Source organism: Dermochelys coriacea, chromosome 11 (genome assembly GCF_009764565.3).
Source record: "Dermochelys coriacea isolate rDerCor1 chromosome 11, rDerCor1.pri.v4, whole genome shotgun sequence".
Taxonomy (NCBI): Eukaryota; Metazoa; Chordata; order Testudines; family Dermochelyidae; genus Dermochelys; species Dermochelys coriacea.
This window is the reverse complement of record NC_050078.2, coordinates 47032599-47053158: the sequence shown is the minus strand read 5'-3', so window position 1 is coordinate 47053158 and position 20560 is coordinate 47032599. Positions and strand designations below refer to the sequence as shown.

At 40.1% G+C, this 20560-nt stretch overlaps 1 long non-coding RNA gene across 1 annotated transcript in view; it reads left to right on the top strand.

The window, feature by feature from the left end:
- Positions 1 to 882: 882 nt before the first annotated feature.
- Positions 883 to 20560, top strand: part of LOC122458148 — a 65489-nt gene continuing 45811 nt past the window's right edge. Inside the window, exon 1 of the long non-coding RNA XR_006278029.1 lies at positions 883 to 932. This is a non-coding gene — a long non-coding RNA (uncharacterized LOC122458148). The remainder of the gene's footprint in view (positions 933 to 20560) is intronic.

The following is a 20560-nucleotide window of genomic DNA, read 5'->3' as shown; positions in this document are numbered from 1 at the left end:
AAAACCTGAATGTCCTAGCACTGCCAATTCAGAAGTATGGAGAAGAGGCAAAGAAGGCTATCAAGTAAAAAAGGAATGGATCAGTAACTTCCTCATGCTTTCCTAGGAAACCTGCCTAGCATCCTTTGAGATATAAAGGATGTAACACTTTCAAAGGGGTACCAAAATACATTTAAAAAAAAAAAGCAAATAAACACATGACTATGCAGAATGTGAAAATCTTAATAGGCCCACTGAAGGCAGAGTGTTTAGGAGGAATATATCTATAGCTTTAACAAGTCTTCAGGATACTTTCCTTTTCTTTCTCTTTTTGAGCTTAGGGACCTTGCTATAAAGTATGACAAAATGTGCCTAACGTATAACCAAATGCATACTGCAAAAGACAGATTACCCATTAATTTATGACCAAATAACTGTCTCCTAGCTATAATAATCACCATTTTTTATTTTACGGTTGAGTGATCACTCTTAGGAAGCCATGATGTCAGGTGCAATGGAATGTAGATAAATACAAAAGAGGATACAGTCTGAATAAACCAATTTAGAGATAACTAAGCAAGGTGGCTGAAAAGAAATATCACAGATTAAATGGTATTTCATAGTTTACACAAAAGAGATTGATAAAAGCAGAAAATTTTAATATATTTTATATGATATGCACATGTGCGTGCACACGCGCACACATACTATATATATATCTTGTATAGAAAGCTGGAGAGATGTATTCATTTTTAATATCAGCAAATCAGTTTATTGCTGATGAAAGTGAGGGATTTATAAAACTGCTTAACTATTATCCTGAGACCCAGTCCAGCCTGACTCCCTCACAGCTATCTAACCTTCTCAGAACCTCACAATAAATAAATCTTTGCGCTTCTAGGGCATCTTCCATCTGAGGACTTCAGTGTCAAAACACCCCTGACATTGCATCTGTAAGTAAATTGTCCCCATTTCACAGATAGGAAAATGAGACACACAAGTTGGGGTGGGTTTTTTGGTGTATGGTAGAAATTTGGCTGATGGTAGTAGTGAGGAGGCCCTCTTAGTGTCTATTCCTAGTCAGTTAATACATTATATATCATCCATGAAGGGGAGAATAGTATAGATTATTCTATTTTCAGGGGTGAGAATTTGGGGGAAGAGAGAATACCAAAATGTTGGCAAATCTCAAGATCAAACGCCCAACTTCAAAAAGACCTTTGCTGTTCTTTGAAAGCTCATTAGTCTCCGTTGGCTTGTTGCCCTTTTCAGTTTAAATATGAGAAATTAATATTGTTACATTGCAATGCAAGCATGGGGTTGAATGGTCTAGTTATAGCTAAATTGATAGTTAAGGAATTCTTCTATTGCTTGTGTTGTGGCTGTAGGCCAGGGAAGTGTATCTGATCAATGAAGGGTTCTGCACTGGCAAAAGAGGGAAGTTGCTGTGATTGATGCACAATATACAGTTTTAGTTTCATAGACTCTAAGGCCAGAAGGGATCATCATGATCAATTAATCTGACCTCCTGAAGTTGCAGGCCACAGAATCTCACCCACCCACTCCTGTAGTAGCCCATAACCTCTGGCTGGGTTACTGAAGCCCTCAAATCTTGATTTAAAGACTTCAAGTTAAAGAGAATCCATTTACTCTAGTTCAAACCAGCAAGTGACCCATGTCCCATGCTGTAGAGGAAGATGAAAAACCTCCAGGGTCTCTGCCAGATGGACCTGGGGAAAAATTCATTCCCAATCCTAAATATGGTGATCAGTTAGACCCAGAGCATGTGGGCAAGACCCACCAGCCAGACAACTGGGAAATGTAGGTTTTTGTTTTATTTAAAGTGAATTTACTAATGATGTATTATGCCACCGTGTTTTTGTCTCTGTTTGCTACACTTTTAAGATCAACAGAATGAAATGGCCTCTGGTGCTTTTCTCAAACTTGGAGGCTCTAGGAACACATACAGTCCAAGGCTAATGTCTACAGACACAATCACAAGTACAAAGTCTTGTCTGTACTACAAGTTTTATTAAAGCAATAAATTACAATTACCCATGCATATAGAAATCCTATAAAACCTATGCAATAATTATAACTAGTCCTAATCACATCCTCAATGATATTCTAGGATTGGATGGACCTTTCAATAGACTATCATTGCTAGAGAGATGGTTCTTGCTGAGGTTTCCTGTGGGGTTGTCCCTTGGGCCTTCATACTCTTATCCAAACAGGGAACCCTCTTTTATATTGTAATTCTGACCATGCCTAACATCTTATGTATATGCATGAAGGTGTAGGCCTTCTTTTCCTTGTCTGTACTTTCACATCCCATGAATATTGGGGTGCTCTATTTTTCCATAGATTGTTTGTAATTTCTCTTATTCTCATTAGCATTTATACATGATATATATTCTGCAGTCAGGACAGACATTTAAAGATGTTACAATCAGGTGTCTCATGGTCTCAGACAGTAGCTTTGCAGTTTATTGCAATTCGTTTTTCCGTAACCTCACCTATTGGCACATCTTATGCAGTAACCTTGTGCCCTTAAGAGCACAGGGTTATTCCTAGGTCACTCACTCATGTTAAGCATTCTTAACATATGGCTTCATATGGCTAAAGCTAAAATCTTACAGGTCTCGGTCTGCAGGCTTTACATTTCAGCCATGTGTTACTTATATACCCAATACACACTCATCACTCCCAAATACTTATCATTCCTATACTTCTATAATCCTACTATTTTTTAAATCTATTTAACATACATTATGTATGAAATAGCATATAAATTGACCATAACATCACATAATACAATGGATGATAAAATGAACTAACTGGCTACAGTAAGAATTCTCTATAGCAACTCATAACCCTCCCCATTTAGTATCCCATCTCAGTTGTTGGGAATATTTGCTAATAGCAGTCTCAAATCGGCCATATGCCATTGTAAGCAATCTCATCATCCCATCCGTTAATTTACCAAGCTCAGTCTTAAAACAAGTTAGGTTTCTTGCCCCACTACTCCCCTTGGAAGGTTGCTCAAGAATGTCATTCCTCTGATGTTTAGAAACCTTTGTCTAATTTCAAGACTAAACTTATTGATGGCCAGTTTATATCCATTTGTTCTTGTGCCAGCATTGGCCCTTAATGCCTTTTCCTCCCTGGTATTTGTGTCTGATGTGTGTGTATATATATAAAGGACAATCATATCTCCCCTCATCCTTCATTTTGTGAGGCTAAACAAGCCAATCTCCAAAATTGCACACAGTATTCCAGACAAGTCTCACCAGTGACTTGTATAACGGTAATAACGCTTCCCTATCTCTACAAGAAATACCTCTCCTGATGCATCCTAGGATTGCATTAGCCTTTTTCAAGGTCACATCACATTGGCAGTTCATAATCTCTTTTTGAGCTTAGGGACCTTGCTATAAAGTATAACAAAATGTGCCTAACATATAACCAAATGCATACTGCAAAAGACAGATTACCCATTAATTTATGACCAAGTAACTGTGATCGACCAATACATCCAGGTCAGTTTCAGTTTTGCCCTTTGCTACCTTCAGTCCAGTCAGTCGATCACTTGTTACTGCAGGGGTGCCCAACCTGTGGCTCCAGAGCTATATGCGGCTCTTCAGAAGTTAATATGCAGCTCCTTGTATAGGCACCGACTCCGGGGCTGGAGCTACAGGCACCAACTTTCCAATGTGCTAGGGGGTGCTCACTGTTCAACCTCTGGCTCTGCCACAGGCCCTGCCCTTACTCCAGCCCTTCCTATCCCCTTCCCTGAGCCTACCGTGCCCTCACTCCTCCCCCGCAGAGACTCCCGCACACCACAAAACAGATGATCAGGAGGTGCGGGGAGGGACGGGGAGGCACTGATCGTGGGGCTGCTGGTGGGTGGGAGGCGCTGGGAACAGGACGGGGTGGAGGAGCTAACAGGGGGCTGCTGGCATATTACTGTGGCTTTTTGGCAATGTGCATTGGTAAATTCTGGCTCCTTCTCAGGCTCGGGTTGGCCATCCCTGTGTTACAGCATTGAACTGTTCAGTTTACTAGTGTTGACCCTGCTTATCTAAGACCTGTTTGTTAAGAAATACGTGCTACAAGCACCATATTTAGCTAAAAGGGAGAGTTAACAGAATCTCTATATCTGAACTGTCTATATAATGAACCTTTAAGCATTAGACAATATTTTCAGTTGTTGTAAATTTTTCATTTGAATTGAAGTGTTATGAAGCTAGAAGAACCAAAAAATAAACATAAGGCAAGAAAAAGAAATTAATCCAAAATGAAATGATCCAGTGCTATTGTATGAAATGCTGAGAATCAAAGACAGCTATAGCCCTTTATCCATGTCTAATCCACTAGCACATACTAATTCTGATAGATAAATTAGGCACATTCGCCCCTCCACTGGGAGGAACAGGAGAGAGAGAAGAAGAGAGTAATATGGGGCAGAAATGACCTGAAATTTTTGTGTAAAGAGGTTGGAAAGAGGGTTTATCCATTTTTAAAGAGTAGGTGTAAAATCCTGGCCTCATTGAAGTCAGTGGCAGAATACCCATTGACTTCAATATTATTATTATTACGCTTATTATGGTAGTGCCTAGGGGCTCTCAAAAAGTGAGGACCTATTGTGCTAGGCACTGTACAAACACAGAAAAAGAGATGGTACTGACCCCAAAAGCTTATAATCTAAATAGGGTCAGGATTTTACCCTATGCGTGGCATATACTGGGAACCAGAAGAAACCTAGTCAGAGTCCCTGAGAGAGGTTTATTTCTTTCAATATTATCAGCCAAACTTGGGCAGGTAAAAAAGAAAGGGAGGGTGTCGGAAAGAGAGAGAGAGAGAGACTGCAAGAGTGTATTAGAGCATGTGAAAGGAAATGTATCGGTGATGGACTGAGAGACCAATCTGTCCCATCCTAAGGCAGAATCTGTTTTATTTACTGAGAGCACAGTGAATTTCATTTCTCATTGAGGATCCACAGTCATATGACAATTAGTAATAGAAAAGCCTATAGCAGGCACCAAAAGATATCACTGGGCCAAACATCAGGCTTCCAGGCACTACTTCCAGCAAGTGAAAAGCACAGACTGTCTTTTAATAAATATTGTAATTGTTTGTAAAATGCTTTGAAGGTAAAAGCACTATAGAAATGCCAACTATTATCATGAATTGAAAGTGGAGTCCATTTGATTTTTTTTTAATTGCTACTAGGTGTAGCAGTTTTAGGCACAGTGTTGTACATGTAGATCCAGTTTTCTGTGTACTCTACATTTAAATTTCTAGTAGTCTACAGTCAGCAGAGCCACTGCCATTTTGTGAAGCAGAGCTGGAGCTGTTTGCTAAACAAGAGACATGCACTGTGCTCTTGCTTAGAGCCTTTACTTTTGTTCTTCCTTGTTTTATTATTTAGTTTAGTTTCCTTTAATCTAAAATAAAACTTATTCAGACTGAAAGTATATTGTTGCACATCAAGTATAGAAAAGCTAACACACAGTACTTATGTGCTAATAAATAATTCTTGAGCTGGAAATCAATGGCTTCTTCTCTTTATATCATTCTCTCCCCTCAGTGTAACAAACTCATGCTTTCTTTAGTTTCTGAGACTTGTGTTATTCTTATGGACCACAGATTGAGGGGGGGAGCTGTTTTTCTGATGAAAACAAAAGTTTATATTTTCTGCGGGGGAAAGGTTCTGACCAGCTCTAGCTGGGACTATCTTCATGTAAGATGGGAAAAGAGTTTTCATGTAAGGAAAAACAACCCTTTCATGGTCCCCATGACCTTCAGACTTCCAGGGAACCAAACTGGCTACATCACATTCAAGGCCTTCTTTGGGCATGGGCTGAGTTGGCTACACTATGGTATTATTGTATGAGCTTTATGTCAACTTTGTGCCACCTGTATTCTCTGCCATGCTGGGGGCCTGCCTAGCAGAGTGAAAACAGTCCTGACAACAGAACCTGAAACCCAAATGTGTTGCCAGGTCAGTAAAAAAGTAACAAATAAGATGAGTTAAAGGATATAACATCCTAAAATCTAGTTTTCGCAACAGGACTCAAGTAGCTACTTTGTGAAAATCCACTTATCCTCTGTAACAATGCTGGTTCTGGCGGGACCCAACTGAGAGTGCCAATTCAGGACAAATTGCTTCAAGCAGGGCAGTTACAGCCCAAGGCTGGGGTTTCTATGCACACTAAGGCAAACCAAACCAGCTAAACAGAGAAGACTTTCATTTTACCCCACCGGCTAACCACAAGTCACACAAGCAATTACCTTAGACACTCCAGTTTCCCAATATCACCACCAGTGCCACTCGTTATGGGGACAAATGGTTATGAAAACCAATACCCCAGTAAAAGAAAAAAGGTTCTCTTGATCCCAAAGGATCAAGTCCCAGATCCAGGTCAATATACAAATCAGATCTTACCCACAAATCATGCTGTTGCCAGTCCTTTAGAATCTAAAATCTAAAGGTTTATTCATTAAAGGAAAAAGATATAGATGAGAGCTAGAATCGGTTAAATGGAATCAATTACATACAGTAATGGCAAAGTTCTTGGTTCAGGCTTGCAGCAGTGATAGAATAAATGGCAGGTTCAAATCAAGTCTCTGGAGTACATCAACAGCTGGGATGGGTCTTTCAGTCCTTGGTTCAAAGCTTCAGTGTAGCAAAGTCCCTCTAAAGGTATGAAGCAGGATTGAAGACAAGATGGAGGAGCTGCAGCAGCTTTTTATATTCTCTTGCCATGTGGTCTTTCTTTCTTTGTTCCAAAGACAAGCTGTCCATCACATGGCATGGAAAAACCTCAGAGTTCTGTCCATAGGCATGTCCCTGCATACCTTGCTGAGTCCCAAGGCGTGTCTGCCTTCTCTCAATGGGTCACTTGTATAGCTGATGGTCTTTAATGGGCCATCAAGCAGGCTAGGCAGAGCTGACAGCAACTTATCTGAGGTGTCACCCAAAAGCATAGCACAAGTTTGAACTACAGACAGTATAGAGCCAATATTCATAACTTCAAATACAAAAATGATACACACATAGGCAGCATAATCATAATCGGCAAACCATAACCTTTTCTTAGACACCTCATTTGACCCCCTTTATATAAGATTTGGTGCCACTACAGGACTTTGGTTGCAACAATGATCTATACGGTCCCAGATTATGTCAATAACATCACATCCTCCAACAATAACTGCTATTTTTCAAGAAAGTAAGAGTAAAGGTCAGGCTCTGCAAAAGCAAATTAAGCTAAGTGTAATTGTCACTGTAGAGGAAATGAGCTCCTAAAGCCTGAGTAATTGTGCTCTGTGTGGGAGTGTGAAAGGCGAAAATCTACTGGTCCTCTGTTCTTTAGTTGAATTTCTCTATGTGTAGCCGTGCAAAATTCTAAGGGCCAGAGCCTCATCTGGTGTAATGTCTCCACTGAATCCAATGGAGAGATGCCAATTGACAACAGGTGTAGGTCTGGTTCTAGGTTTTTCATTTTCTCATTGTAGCTAGAGTGGAAACGTCTACACTGCTATTTTTAACCCCACAGCGGGAGCCTGAGTCATTTGACCTGGGCTCTGAGATTCATTAGCATGGGTTTTTTGTTTTTTTTTTTTGCTGTGCAAACATACCCTGTAAGGCTCCAGTCTTGCTGTCATCAAAGTCAATAAGTATTTTGCATTTTAGACACAATTCAGTTCCAATTGGACTGAATTGCAAGTGTTTGCCAAATGTTTTCTTATCGGATTTCTCTATTACTTCAAAACTAATTGTGGAGATTTAGCCATGCATACATGTGGATATAATAGAGAGGTTTTATACCTTTGCTTTCAAAAGGATTGTGTAATCTGTTCAGTTTGAGATTATTACATTAAAAAACTTAGATTTCTCTTTCTGACAAATTTAAAACACAGTCATGTAATAAAATTAATCTCTCATGACAATCCGTCAGTTTCTTAGCAAAGATCCCTAGTTAAGTATGATCTACCAATGATGTATCTCTCTGAAAACCTTGGTTGACCCTCTTTAATATTTTTGATTTATAGGAAGCATTTCAATTAAAAACAGTGTGTTAAAGTTTCTAGGCCATATATTGCCCTCATAGAAATCACTAACTTTGGAACCTATGTGCTCATAGTTGTGCAGATGTATCTCCGGTGTAACTCTGCTGAGATCAAATGGCTTGCATTTTCCTTGTTCAGGGGCTGTAGGGGCTGGCCCCTATCAGGTTTTGCAAGCTACAAATCTTTCCTGGAAGTAGTGCAAAGCTAGCTCTGCACCTGGCAGAGGATTCACCAATGGCCTTGCTGGGGCTGAGGTGTTATGCCAGCCCTGTACAATGATGAATTGGACCCAGGAATGTTACTCTGGATTTACCGGAATTTCAGTGACAGCAGCACTAGACTTCAGTGGGAGTATGACTGGGCCCCAGGTTTTTAATGGTACAAGCAATGCAATTGTTGGTAAAAGAAATCAAATACACCTGTGTCACTCTAAAGAATTCTTTTTTATCACACCAGTGTATTGAGTAGGCATATAAAAGGCAATGGTAGCATTCTAACAGACTCACTCTATTTGTTAAAAGATATTTTGGTTCTGAACATAGCATCAAAATGATTAGCTCATTCTGTTTACTAGTGTAATTTGTTTAATTTTATTTTCTTCTGTGTTGGTTTACAGTGCAATTTATATAATATAAACAAGCCAAAAGACAATGCACTATATTGTTCTGTTTGCTGTTTTCTCTACATTGGCGCTTTGCTAGACATGATGTCTTCACTAAATATTATGTACTAAGGGCTCGGTGTGTGTCTGAGGCATTGGCCCACGCTGGGGCAGAGTGAGTGCATCATGGTCTCAAGAGCTGTGGGAAGTTTTGTGCCTGAAAGAGACATTTTGCTCCCAGTAGCATAGTGGAGAAGGGCATGCTGGTTAGTACACTACTCATGAGGTTGCAACATATTCTCCTGTCCACATGGGGCCAGCTCTGCTGACTGATGTGGAAGGTGGTGACCCCTCCTTGCCTCTTTTGGGGCAGCAAGCATTGTTAACAATGGTTAAATCCCTGCTGAAACTGTGTCTTCAAACTGACACCTCAAAAAGGGATTGTTCTTTTTCTACTATTGAAGGCTTCCACTGGGTAGGTAACTTTCTAAGCAGTACAGTTTGAGTTTTCAGTTCCTTTGGGATGTTCCTGAAACAAAATGTAAAATTCATGTTTTGTTTTGTTTTTAAAAACAATGAAATGTTGCAGGTCATTTGTCCATTAAATCCCAGAAAAGGAGAAAACTAGTTCCATGAACTAAGAGCTGGACTGGGAATTGCCTGATTGCTCACTGAGCTATCGGGATCTGTTCAGAAAGTCCCAGGATCCAGACACAGCAGTGAAGACAGAGGCTGAACTGATTTGGTAGCAGCAGGAATTGGGAGCTAAGGGACCTTCTACACCAGCTGCACAACTTTTTATTGTAATATGTACCAATGAGGACTGATGTTTTCAACTCAAGTTTTCCAAGTTTTTATGATTGCCACCATTAATATTTTGAAAAGAAAACATGTTCACATGAAGGCATAAGTCTCCAGCTTATTCAAGTCCCCATCACCACAGTCCAAAATTTGGCAGCCCCTACAGTAATCCTTCCCTCCCCACTTTGACACTGTGACAAAGTTCCTGCTCTACCTTGGTGGGTCTTGCGCTTATTGGTGGATTTGCTTGCCTTGGAGCTTCATGGCAGCCCTCAGCTTGGCCATTTTTCTGAACCCACTGTACAGGTCGACTCCTCCTGTGTCTGACCAGGTGTTGGGAGGATTTTGGGGGGAACCCAGGTCCGCCCTCTACTCCAGGTTCCAGCCCAGGGCGCTGTGGAATGCAGCTGTCTATAGTGCCTCCTGGAACAGCTGTGCGACAGCTACAACTCCCTGGGCTACTTCCCCATGGCCTCCTCCCAACACCTTCTTTATTCTCACCGTAGGACCTTCCTCCTGGTGTCTGATAATGCTTGTACTCCTCAGTTCTCCAACAATCCGCGTTCTCACTCTCTCAGCTTCTAATGCCTCTTGCTCCCAGCTCCTCACACGCACACCACAAACTGAAGTGAGCTCCTTTTTAAAATCCAGGTGCCCTGATTAGCCTGCCTTAATGGATTCTAGCAGCTTCTTGATTGGCTGCAGGTGTACTAATCAGCCTGTCTTAATTGTCTCCAGAAGGTTCCTGATAGTTCTGGAACCTTGCCTGTTACCTTACCCAGGGAAAATGGACCTACTCAACCTGGGGCTGATATATCTGCCTTCTATTACTCTCCTATAGCCATCTGGCCCGACCCTGTCACACCACATAAGCTGCTGTTTCCAGTGTATGTCTGGGTCCATATGCATACTGGTTGACAAGTTATTGCCATGTGACTGGACTCAGACTGGCAGTTGAGTTGGGGGAGAATGTAAAACTGACAAACTGGTATTTACTGTTCCAATAATAGCTGGTCTGCAGGAACTTATTTATTGGGCATCATTGTCAACCCATATGTTGGACCGTGGTGCCTAATGAGCAAATCTGCTCTCATGTACCTGCATTCATACTTCATTCTTTCTCTTTAATAAATGAAAAAGAATCCATTCACATATTTGAGTAGCAAAGTGATAATACAAGTAGCATGGCCCCTGAAAACTGAAATTTGCTGCAAGTCACTAAATGCACTTGTACAGAAAAATGCAAACACATTTTCCTAATGCAGACAAGGTACAGGAGTGATGCACGTGTATCTGAAGGCAGGTCTCAACTCAATATTTTCAATTTTTCTTAAGTGCTCACTAGATGAACCAACTTACTTTTTAGTTGGAACTATCTGCAGTGATTAACTCTTCATTGGGATAGTCCTTACCCTCCTGTAAAGAACTTATTCTACAGTAAGACTTCTTAAATTGTACAGACACATAATGATCTTTTATTATTTTGTGGTATCGCCTACTTGCCTCGACCAGCTCAGGGGTTCATTCTGCTAGCCGCTGTCAAATATGCATAGTAAATGAAAGTTCTATAATTTTAGGCTGCATTTCCCCCAACATTGTTATTGTCTGTGTAAATCATTCTAGCTACCTGCAGTCAGTCCCATGTTGATGGCTGGCTTGTTCTCCTGAATGGTTAAATAGGATGTCTTGCCTATAGCCAAAATGACAGGTTTCAGAGTAGCAGCCGTGTTAGTCTGTATTCGCAAAAAGAAAAGGAGTACTTGTGGCACCTTAGAGACGAACAAATTTATTAGAGCATAAGCTTTCGTGAGCTACAGCTCACTTCATCGGATGCATTTGGTGGAAAAAACAGAGGAGAGATTTATATACACACACACAGAGGACATGAAACAATGGGTTTATCATACACACTTACAGGAGAGTGATCACTTAAGATAAGCCATCACCAGCAGCAGGGGGGGAAAGGAAGAAAACCTTTCATGGTGACAAGCAAGGTAGGCTAATTCCAGCAGTTAACAAGAATATCAGAGGAACAGTGGGGGGGGGGGAGAAATACCATGGGGAAATAGTTTTACTTTGTGTAATGACTCATCCATTCCCAGTCTCTATTCAAGCCTAAGTTAATTGTATCCAGTTTGCAAATTAATTCCAATTCAGCAGTCTCTCGTTGGAGTCTGTTTTTGAAGCTTTTTCGTTGAAGGATAGCCACTCTTAGGTCTGTGATCGAGTGACCAGAGAGACTGAAGTGTTCTCCAATTGGTTTTTGAATGTTATAATTCTTGACGTCTGATTTGTGTCCATTCATTCTTTTACGTAGAGACTGTCCAGTTTGGCCAATGTACATGGCAGAGGGGCATTGCTGGCACATGATGGCATATATCACATTGGTAGATGCGCAGGTGAACGAGCCTCTGATAGTGTGGCTGATGTGATTAGGCCCTATGATGATATCCCCTGAATAGATATGTGGACAGAGTTGGCAACGGGCTTTGTTGCAAGGATAGGTTCCTGGGTTGGTGGTTCTGTTGTGTGGTGTGTGGTTGCTGGAGAGTATTTGCTTCAGATTGGGGGGCTGTCTGTAAGCAAGGACTGGCCTGTCTCCCAAGATCTGTGAGAGTGATGGGTCGTCCTTCAGGATAGGTTGTAGATCCTTGATGATGCGTTGGAGAGGTTTTAGTTGGGGGCTGAAGGTGATGGCTAGTGGCGTTCTGTTATTTTCTTTGTTGGGCCTGTCCTGTAGTAGGTGACTTCTGGGTACTCTTCTGGCTCTGTTAATCTGTTTCTTCACTTCAGCAGGTGGGTACTGTAGTTGTAGGAATGCTCTCGTCCCCTAATGCCCCTACTCTACTTGCGCTACATTGATGACATCTTCATCATCTGGACCCATGGAAAAGAAGCTCTTGAGGAATTCCACCATGATTTCAACAATTTCCATCCCACCATCAACCTCAGCCTGGACCAGTCCACACAAGAGATCCACTTCCTGGACACTACGCTGCTAATAAGCGTTGGTCACATAAACACCACCCTATATCGGAAACCTACTGACCGCTATTCCTACCTACATGCCTCTAGCTTTCATCCAGATCATACCACTCGATCCATTGTCTACAGCCAAGCGCTACGATATAACCGCATTTGCTCCAACCCCTCAGACAGAGACAAACACCTACAAAATCTCTATCATGCATTCCTACAACTACAATACCCACCCAAGAATGAATGGACACAAATCAGACGTCAAGAATTATAACATTCAAAAACCAATTGGAGAACACTTCAGTCTCTCTGGTCACTCGATCACAGACCTAAGAGTGGCTATCCTTCAACAAAAAAGCTTCAAAAACAGACTCCAACGAGAGACTGCTGAATTGGAATTAATTTGCAAACTGGATACAATTAACTTAGGCTTGAATAGAGACTGGGAATGGATGACTCATTACACAAAGTAAAACTATTTCCCCATGGTATTTCTCCCCCCCCCCCCCACTGTTCCTCTGATATTCTTGTTAACTGCTGGAATTAGCCTACCTTGCTTGTCACCATGAAAGGTTTTCCTCCTTCCCCCCCCCCCGCTGCTGGTAATGGCTTATCTTAAGTGATCACTCTCCTTACAGTGTGTATGATAAACCCATTGTTTCATGTTCTCTGTGTGTGTGTATATAAATCTCTCCTCTGTTTTTTCCACCAAATGCATCCGATGAAGTGAGCTGTAGCTCACGAAAGCTTATGCTCTAATAAATTTGTTAGTCTCTAAGGTGCCACAAGTACTCCTTTTCTTATAGCCAAAATGTTATAGGTTTGAGACATCGGCACAAGTAATACATCTGCTGGACTTCAGTAGGGTTGTAACTCCCTGAGCACCATCCTTCCCCAGTAAGCTTTGCTGAATCAGGTCGATGCTTTTGACAGACCTTTATTTCACTAAGTTACTCATTAATTAAAAATCCCATCTAAAGTACCTAGTCAATAGTGAATTGTGTGATTGCACTGACTAGGTAACCTGTGCAGGTGACAAAAGCTCCTCTCCCAGTGGTCCCTCTAGGTTCCTAAACTATACCATGGTGGACCAGAAATTATATTAGTAAAGAGCTTCCCAAATAGGTGAAGGCTAGAATAACCCCAACTTATTACAGGTTTAAGATGCAACCATGACAGCAGTTACATTCTCCTGTCTCTCCACTTTCCCTCAGACACTTGACTCTGATGTGAACTTCCACCAGTGCGTTTCCCCCCAGGCTCTGGGCCAGCTCCTGGATGAGGATTTCTGAGACAAGTAGAATTGCGTTCTGTTAGTGGTGGCTTCTATGCTGACATCAAGGTAATTACTGAGCAGGCTCTGTGATTACAACACTCCCTCTTCTGGGTTTTTCTGTTACTTGTAGCTGTGCTCCTTTGCTGTGCGTGTGCATGCATATACACACATGCATACACACATGCGCATACACACACGCATCTATAAAGATGTATATAAGATATATAAACATAAAGGTTATTGTAAGACGCTATAGTATAAAAGCAGATGGGTTACACTTGTCCAGCCATTTCTCATGTGAGAAAGAAACAACTCTTTTGCTCACGATTCACAAACAACACAAACTGAGTTTGGGTCTGGCTACACTAGAGAGTTTACAGCGCCACAGGTGCGCCACTGTAAGCTCTCTAGTGTAGCCATTCTAAGCCTACCTCGGAGAGCTCTCCTGTCCCCAACAAGCAGCGAAATCTCTCCTGCCAACATAACACTTGTCTACACCGGCACCTAGGTCAGTGTAACTGATGTTGCTCAGGGGGTGGCTTATTCACATCGCTGAGCAACATAAGTTATACCGACATAAGTGGTAGTGTAAACATAGCCTTAGAATAAGTAGAAACAGTGTTCCTTTCTTCTCACCTGTATTCTGCTTCGGGTTTTATACTATAATTTGAATAGACAAAAAAAGCCCTAGAACAACAACATATTCCCTGCTGCAGTATAATTAAAAACCAAATGGTTTCCACTTAGCTATCATCAGTTGGTTTTGGTATAAAGCATGAGGTCAAAGCATAAGGTTTACAACTGCTTGTAAAAAGAAAAGGAGTACTTGTGGCACCTTAGAGACTAACAAATTTATTAGAGCATAAGCTTTCGTGAGCTACAGCATTTAATTTAATTAGTTGCATTTAAATATTAATCACTGCATACCTTTTCCCATTAATTCTGCTGCAAGTGTGTTTTAGGAAAAAGGCTGATGATCCCTCCCCGTACAAGTTATAATCAGTAACTTTATTCCTGGGATTATTTTTGGGATGCCAACAAGAAGATTTTATCAGTGCAAAAGACATTAAGATAATATTGTATTGGCATTTGCCGTTCCCCCATCATCCCAAAATGATGAGCCTCTGAACAATACCATCGGATGGTAGCATAAGTAGAATATTTTGTAAGAGCTTGTCAAGAACAAAAGGAAATAATTAGGCCAGGTCTCATGATGTTTTTGCCCAGGATCTTAGAATTAATTTGACAAATGTCTAATTATAAACCCTTCAAATGCACCCCTACCTTACTGCCTTTCTAATGATGTTTAATTCTATAATCCTGTCCCTGTCTCGTGGATTTCCAGATATTGTAGCTTTATTGTTTGTTTTTCAGAATAGAGAGAGAAAAGTCTGCTTTTAATATTTTCCATATGCAATGGTGTGGTGGGTTTAGTGACTGAAAAGAGGATCTTTCTGGTATGATGCTATGATAATAAATAATATTGAAATTGTGCCAGTTCTCACAGGAAATATTCTCCCAGTAGTTACATACCTTTTTCTTTTCTCTCTCTATGTGTGTGAGCAGGCGCTCACATGTGTGAGTAAGCATTATCTACTTGATTTCACCAAAGGTATGTTTGCTGTGGCTATCGAGCTATGCAGAATTTTAATAAAGCATGTTAAATGAACATGAAGCTTGCAAAGTCAAGTATTCAAAATTTAGGAAATACCAGAATTAAGGTTTCTCAATCTACTTTAATATGGCCTCTTTGTGCATATGCATTTTGATACATTTTTCATACATGATCACATACCGTTTTTCCACAGGATCCCTGGCTCATTCAGTCCATGGGATGATGGTGTTCACTAAATAGGTGGTAATTCAATATTTCTTTTTATCCTCATCATTCAATGCATGACCCAGGCATTACTTATTTACATCATCCAAAACCCTACACTGAATACAGAATTATCAATTTTCTTATGGGCTTTTCTATGGTGCTGTCATAATAATATCTTAGTTCTTTGAAAACACTAATTAATTAACCTTCTCAACAGCATTGTGAAGTGAGGTAGTATATATTCTCCCCATATGACCAAGAGGAACTGAGGTACAGCTGTTAGAGCCAAAATTGTCAAAGTCTCAACTAATTTTGAGTGCCCAGTTTGAAAAGACTAGGGACTGATTTTTCAGTGTGCATGTCATTTTATAACACTATATATCCAGAGAAGATTGACCTCAGTTGCAGCTGAAACCCCAAGTGTCTCAAGTTGGGTACCCAGAAAATGGAACCTTAATATGGCATTCCCTTAATGTGCAAACGATGAAGTTTTTGGGATGTCATTTCCTAAATTTTTATGAAACTTACAATTTTCATCATGTGCAGCCATATTTGGCACCCTCACTTCCCCCTTACTTCCCCCCCCCCATCAGCAGGGTTAGGATATTTAGATCCACAGCACAGACCTGTACAGTTTGGAGTAACTAGAAGCAGTAGTAGACTAAGTATGTGGAACAGACAGGGAGGTAAGAGACTCATCTTGCTAGTCAAAAAGAAAAGGAGTACTTGTGGCATCGTAGAGACTAACAAATTTATTTGAGCATAAGCTTTCTTGAGCTACAGTGAGCTCACGAAAGCTTATGCTCAAATAAATTTGTTAGTCTCTAAGGTGCCACAAGTACTCCTTTTCTTTTTGCGAATACAGACTAACACGGCTGCTACTCTGAATCTTGCTAGTTGTTTCAGTTATTTCCTGACAGGAAAGGAATGTTGAGACTCAGCATTCCTGGGTTCAACTCCGGGTTCTGGAGGGTTTATAAACCTTATGTCTCCTGTCCTGCTTCTGTTTTCCCCAGATCCTGTCCTGCTCCCCCCCCCCCAACCAATTTGGTTCTATCCTCTTTCCCAAACCCCCATCTGTCACCCATTTGCATTCAAGTCAGACTGTTTTCTTCTCCTCCATGCTGCCTTTGGGTCAGCAGGGGGACAGTTAAGAGCACAGTGTCCATGTTCATGGTTCCTGAGCCTGCCACCCTAACAACCTCCAACAGGTAGGAGCAGTAATCATACTTGGGCTGCAGCATGCTTAGTTGCTCTGTGAGAATGGCCCATACACAGTTCAGTCAGCACACACAAGCTGTGAGAGGATGAAGCATGCTCAGTACAGATGGAATCTTCAGATAATTTTGCTGACAAATTCTGACAAGTCTCTGTGAAACATGGGCAAACCACAGTTTTTCAAAGGCTTTAACTTGTTCAAACTTGGTTAGATTTTCACAGGAGTGGTAAAAGGCATATTTCTGATATCTCCCCAAGACACTGCCAAATGTCAAGTCCCTGATCTAAAACATGGAAACATTAGAGCATCTGAGCAAAACAGATGGAAGAATTTTTTTAACATGGAAAAAACAAAGTATTTTTTCCTAGCCTGGTCCTCAGAAATAGCTGAACCATTTTTGGCTGAAACTTTCAAAAAAAAATTATCTTAACAGACACATAGCTCCCCAAAAATTGGCAAACTTAATCAAAAATAGGATCTTATATTGGAAAATATTGGGCAACCTTAATTCTACACATTGCTATCTGTGCTGCCTCCTTATAATGTTTTGAGGGTGAAGATAACAAATATGCACGTATATTATCTTGTGGTAGATTTGGTTCAGTTCTCCTGTTTTTGGGTGACATCATTCCTACACCATTTCATAACAGCCAATTATACATTATTCCAGGGACATGGATCATGCCAATCAGTTTATATATTTCATACACAATTTCTCTGGTGTTTTGAACCATTACTATCATTACAGTGCAGCACATGAATCTGTACTGTAATTGCTGTAAGTCAGCATTTTGTGGTCATTATTTATAAGTAAATATAGTGTTCCAATAATATTTTGAAAGCTAATAATAAAACCAGATATATTTAGGGGTATTCTTACAGGGTCAATCAATTTCTTTTTCCCTCACGCACTAGTCACTTTATCCACAAATTATATCATCATCTCTTAATAGTAGTATACAGAACTGTACACAAAATGGCCTTCAGATTTATTGGGCTAGTTTGTATTTCAATATGTTGTCCATCTGCAGTTGATTGATTTTAACATATCTTCCACCTTATATTTCATGTTCATGAATCACCGTTTATAATAGTTAATGATGGAAACAGTCTCTTCAATTACTGTTTGTCATTTACATAAACTTATTCTATTTTGATATTAATATCCATGGAAACATATAATTTAAATAATTGTTGTGATGGTCCATTAGTATTACAATATATTGGTACTTAATTTTCTTTAAAATTGCCCACTAAGCAGTAAATTATCCCAACACATCAAGACGATATACATTAACTGTTCTGAGCCAGCATGACAGAATATATTTTTGCATATCACATTGTATCAATTTGTCCTTGGTATAACTCCACAGCCTTCAACAGAGTTACACCAGCAGTTAATTTGGCCCATTGTGTCGGCAAATGGGAAAAGGAAGCTATTTAATTGCCTGGGAAACAATGGTTACCAGAACTGACAGCTCATGGAAGCTCACAACCACAAGATTGCAAAACATATTCTTCAAAAATACAAATAAGTCTAGATCCCAGCAAACAATTTAAAGTCACCAATTGGTAAGTGGTTAGGCAAAAGATCACTATTACTATGTTGTCACTACCAAATTTAAACTTGCAGAATTAAGTTTCCCTGCATGATGGCTGAAGACTCTGAAAAATGGTAGTACCTCCAGATGAAGTGCCCATTATTTGTTCTTATAGCTTGCATACAACCCTACTGTCTTGCAGGTTGTCTGTGATAATTTAGTCTTGTCTGATATGCTAGGTAGTGCTTAGAAAATATTATTTAGCAGGATTGTTGTCACTGATATGATGAGGTGATAAGGACTCAAAGGACATTGGGTGAAATACTTATCATAGGCCTGATCCATATTAGAAAATTTGCAATGGTGGAACTAAATCTCTTTAAAATTAATCTAGTTGCACCTGCATAAAGTCCTAATGTAGATGCACTCAAATCTCATTTAAATTGGTTTATTTTAAATCAGTAAATTTGATTTGGTAAAATTAAACTACATTGATTTAAGCAAGGTTTAAACAAGTTTCAGTATGTCTACATTGGGGCTTGTACCTGTATGACTTGATAGATTTTAAGCTGATTTTGTTATACAAATCCAAGTCTTCTAATAGACACGACCTTAATTATACCAGTACAGCTTAGAGCATACTTTGACCCATCATCTCTCTGATAACAGTCCTGCTAAATATTAGATAATGGACTAACCAGGTTACAATCTCAGAGTGAATTCTGGCCTGTTGTATTTTATCTACTATAAACTGCGTCATCTGAGTCTGTCTACACTATAGCAGCTACAGTGGCACAGCTGCACCGATACATCTGTGCCACTGTAGTGCTTCTGATGAAGACGCTCTGAGCTGCTGAGAGAGAGCTCTTCTCTGGGTTTAATAACTCTGCCTCTGTGAGAGGAGAAGCTCTGGTTCTTCTGTTATGTGACAGGGTACATAATACTTTCTCTTTATATCATTCATGATTCTATAGACCTTTATTATATCCCCTGTTAGTCATTTCTTTTCTAAACTAAATAGTCCCAGACTTTTTAATCTGTCTTCCTCTGGAAGATGTTCCATGCCCATCATCATATTTGTTGGTCTTCTCTGTCCTTTTTCCAGTTCTAATATTATTTTTTGAGATGGAACAGCCAGAACTGATTGCACTATTCAAGGTGTGGGCGTACCATGGATTTATATCGTGGCATTATGACATTTTCTGTCTTCTTATCTATCCCTTTCCTAATGTTTCATTATGTTAACTTTTTTGACTGCCACTGCACATTGAGCAGATGTTTTCAGAGAGTTGTTTGTGTTGACTCTGGGACCTCTTTCTTGAATGGTAACAGCTAGTTTAGAATCCATCATTTTGAAGATATAGTTGGGATTATGTTTTTCAGTGAAAGACATAAATCCACACCGTGTAGAGGTCAAGCACAGGAGTTTATTACATACAGTGCTGACTGAGTGTCACCTCACTTATTAGGTTCAGAGACGCTGGCAATCAATTGATTACAATGCAATATATGGATTTTCCATGGGCGTGGGAAGTGACTGGGTAGGCAGTCCCCCAACCCTGGATAGTTCTAGCAGCAAGACATGATAGCACAGTAGCCAATGGTCAAAGGTTACATGATGTCTCCGCCCATGGTCTCAAGTTAACAAATTAACATTTAACATTTAATTAGTACTTTAATAAATGTATTTAGTATAAAATAAATATGTTGAATTCTGATTTGGGGTCCATAGGAATGAAGTTGCTCCTTTGATTGTCCAACAGATACATATCTAGGGGTAAAAGCAAAGAAACAGTGAAGGTATATGGCAATAAAGATTCTTTCAAGTTGTTCATTTGTGTTTTAAGGCAGGCATTGGTCCCTGGGAAAGGGAGGCTGGAGGAGACCATATCTTATACTGACATGCTTGAACCTTTCATAAACTCAAGGTTGGATGTGTGGGAAGAAAACTCCCTACAGAAGAAACTAACACAACAGAAACAGGGCTTCTTTGTTCTATTTGCAACTTTGAATAAGACACAATTATTGCTCCCAATGTCTGGTGTTTTGCTGACCAGGCATATCTTGGCAAAAGTAAAGTTATCTTTGATTATTCTGCTTTCTCTTAGCTATTGCTAGGCCTCTGACCTCTTGACCAAACTCTGGACTTTGGGCCTGTACACAAATTCATATACCAGGTTATTACATTAGCAATGGATTTTAACCCTTCATTCAGTGTTCACTACTTTGCACTTGTCAGTGTTGAATTTCATCTACCATTTTGTTG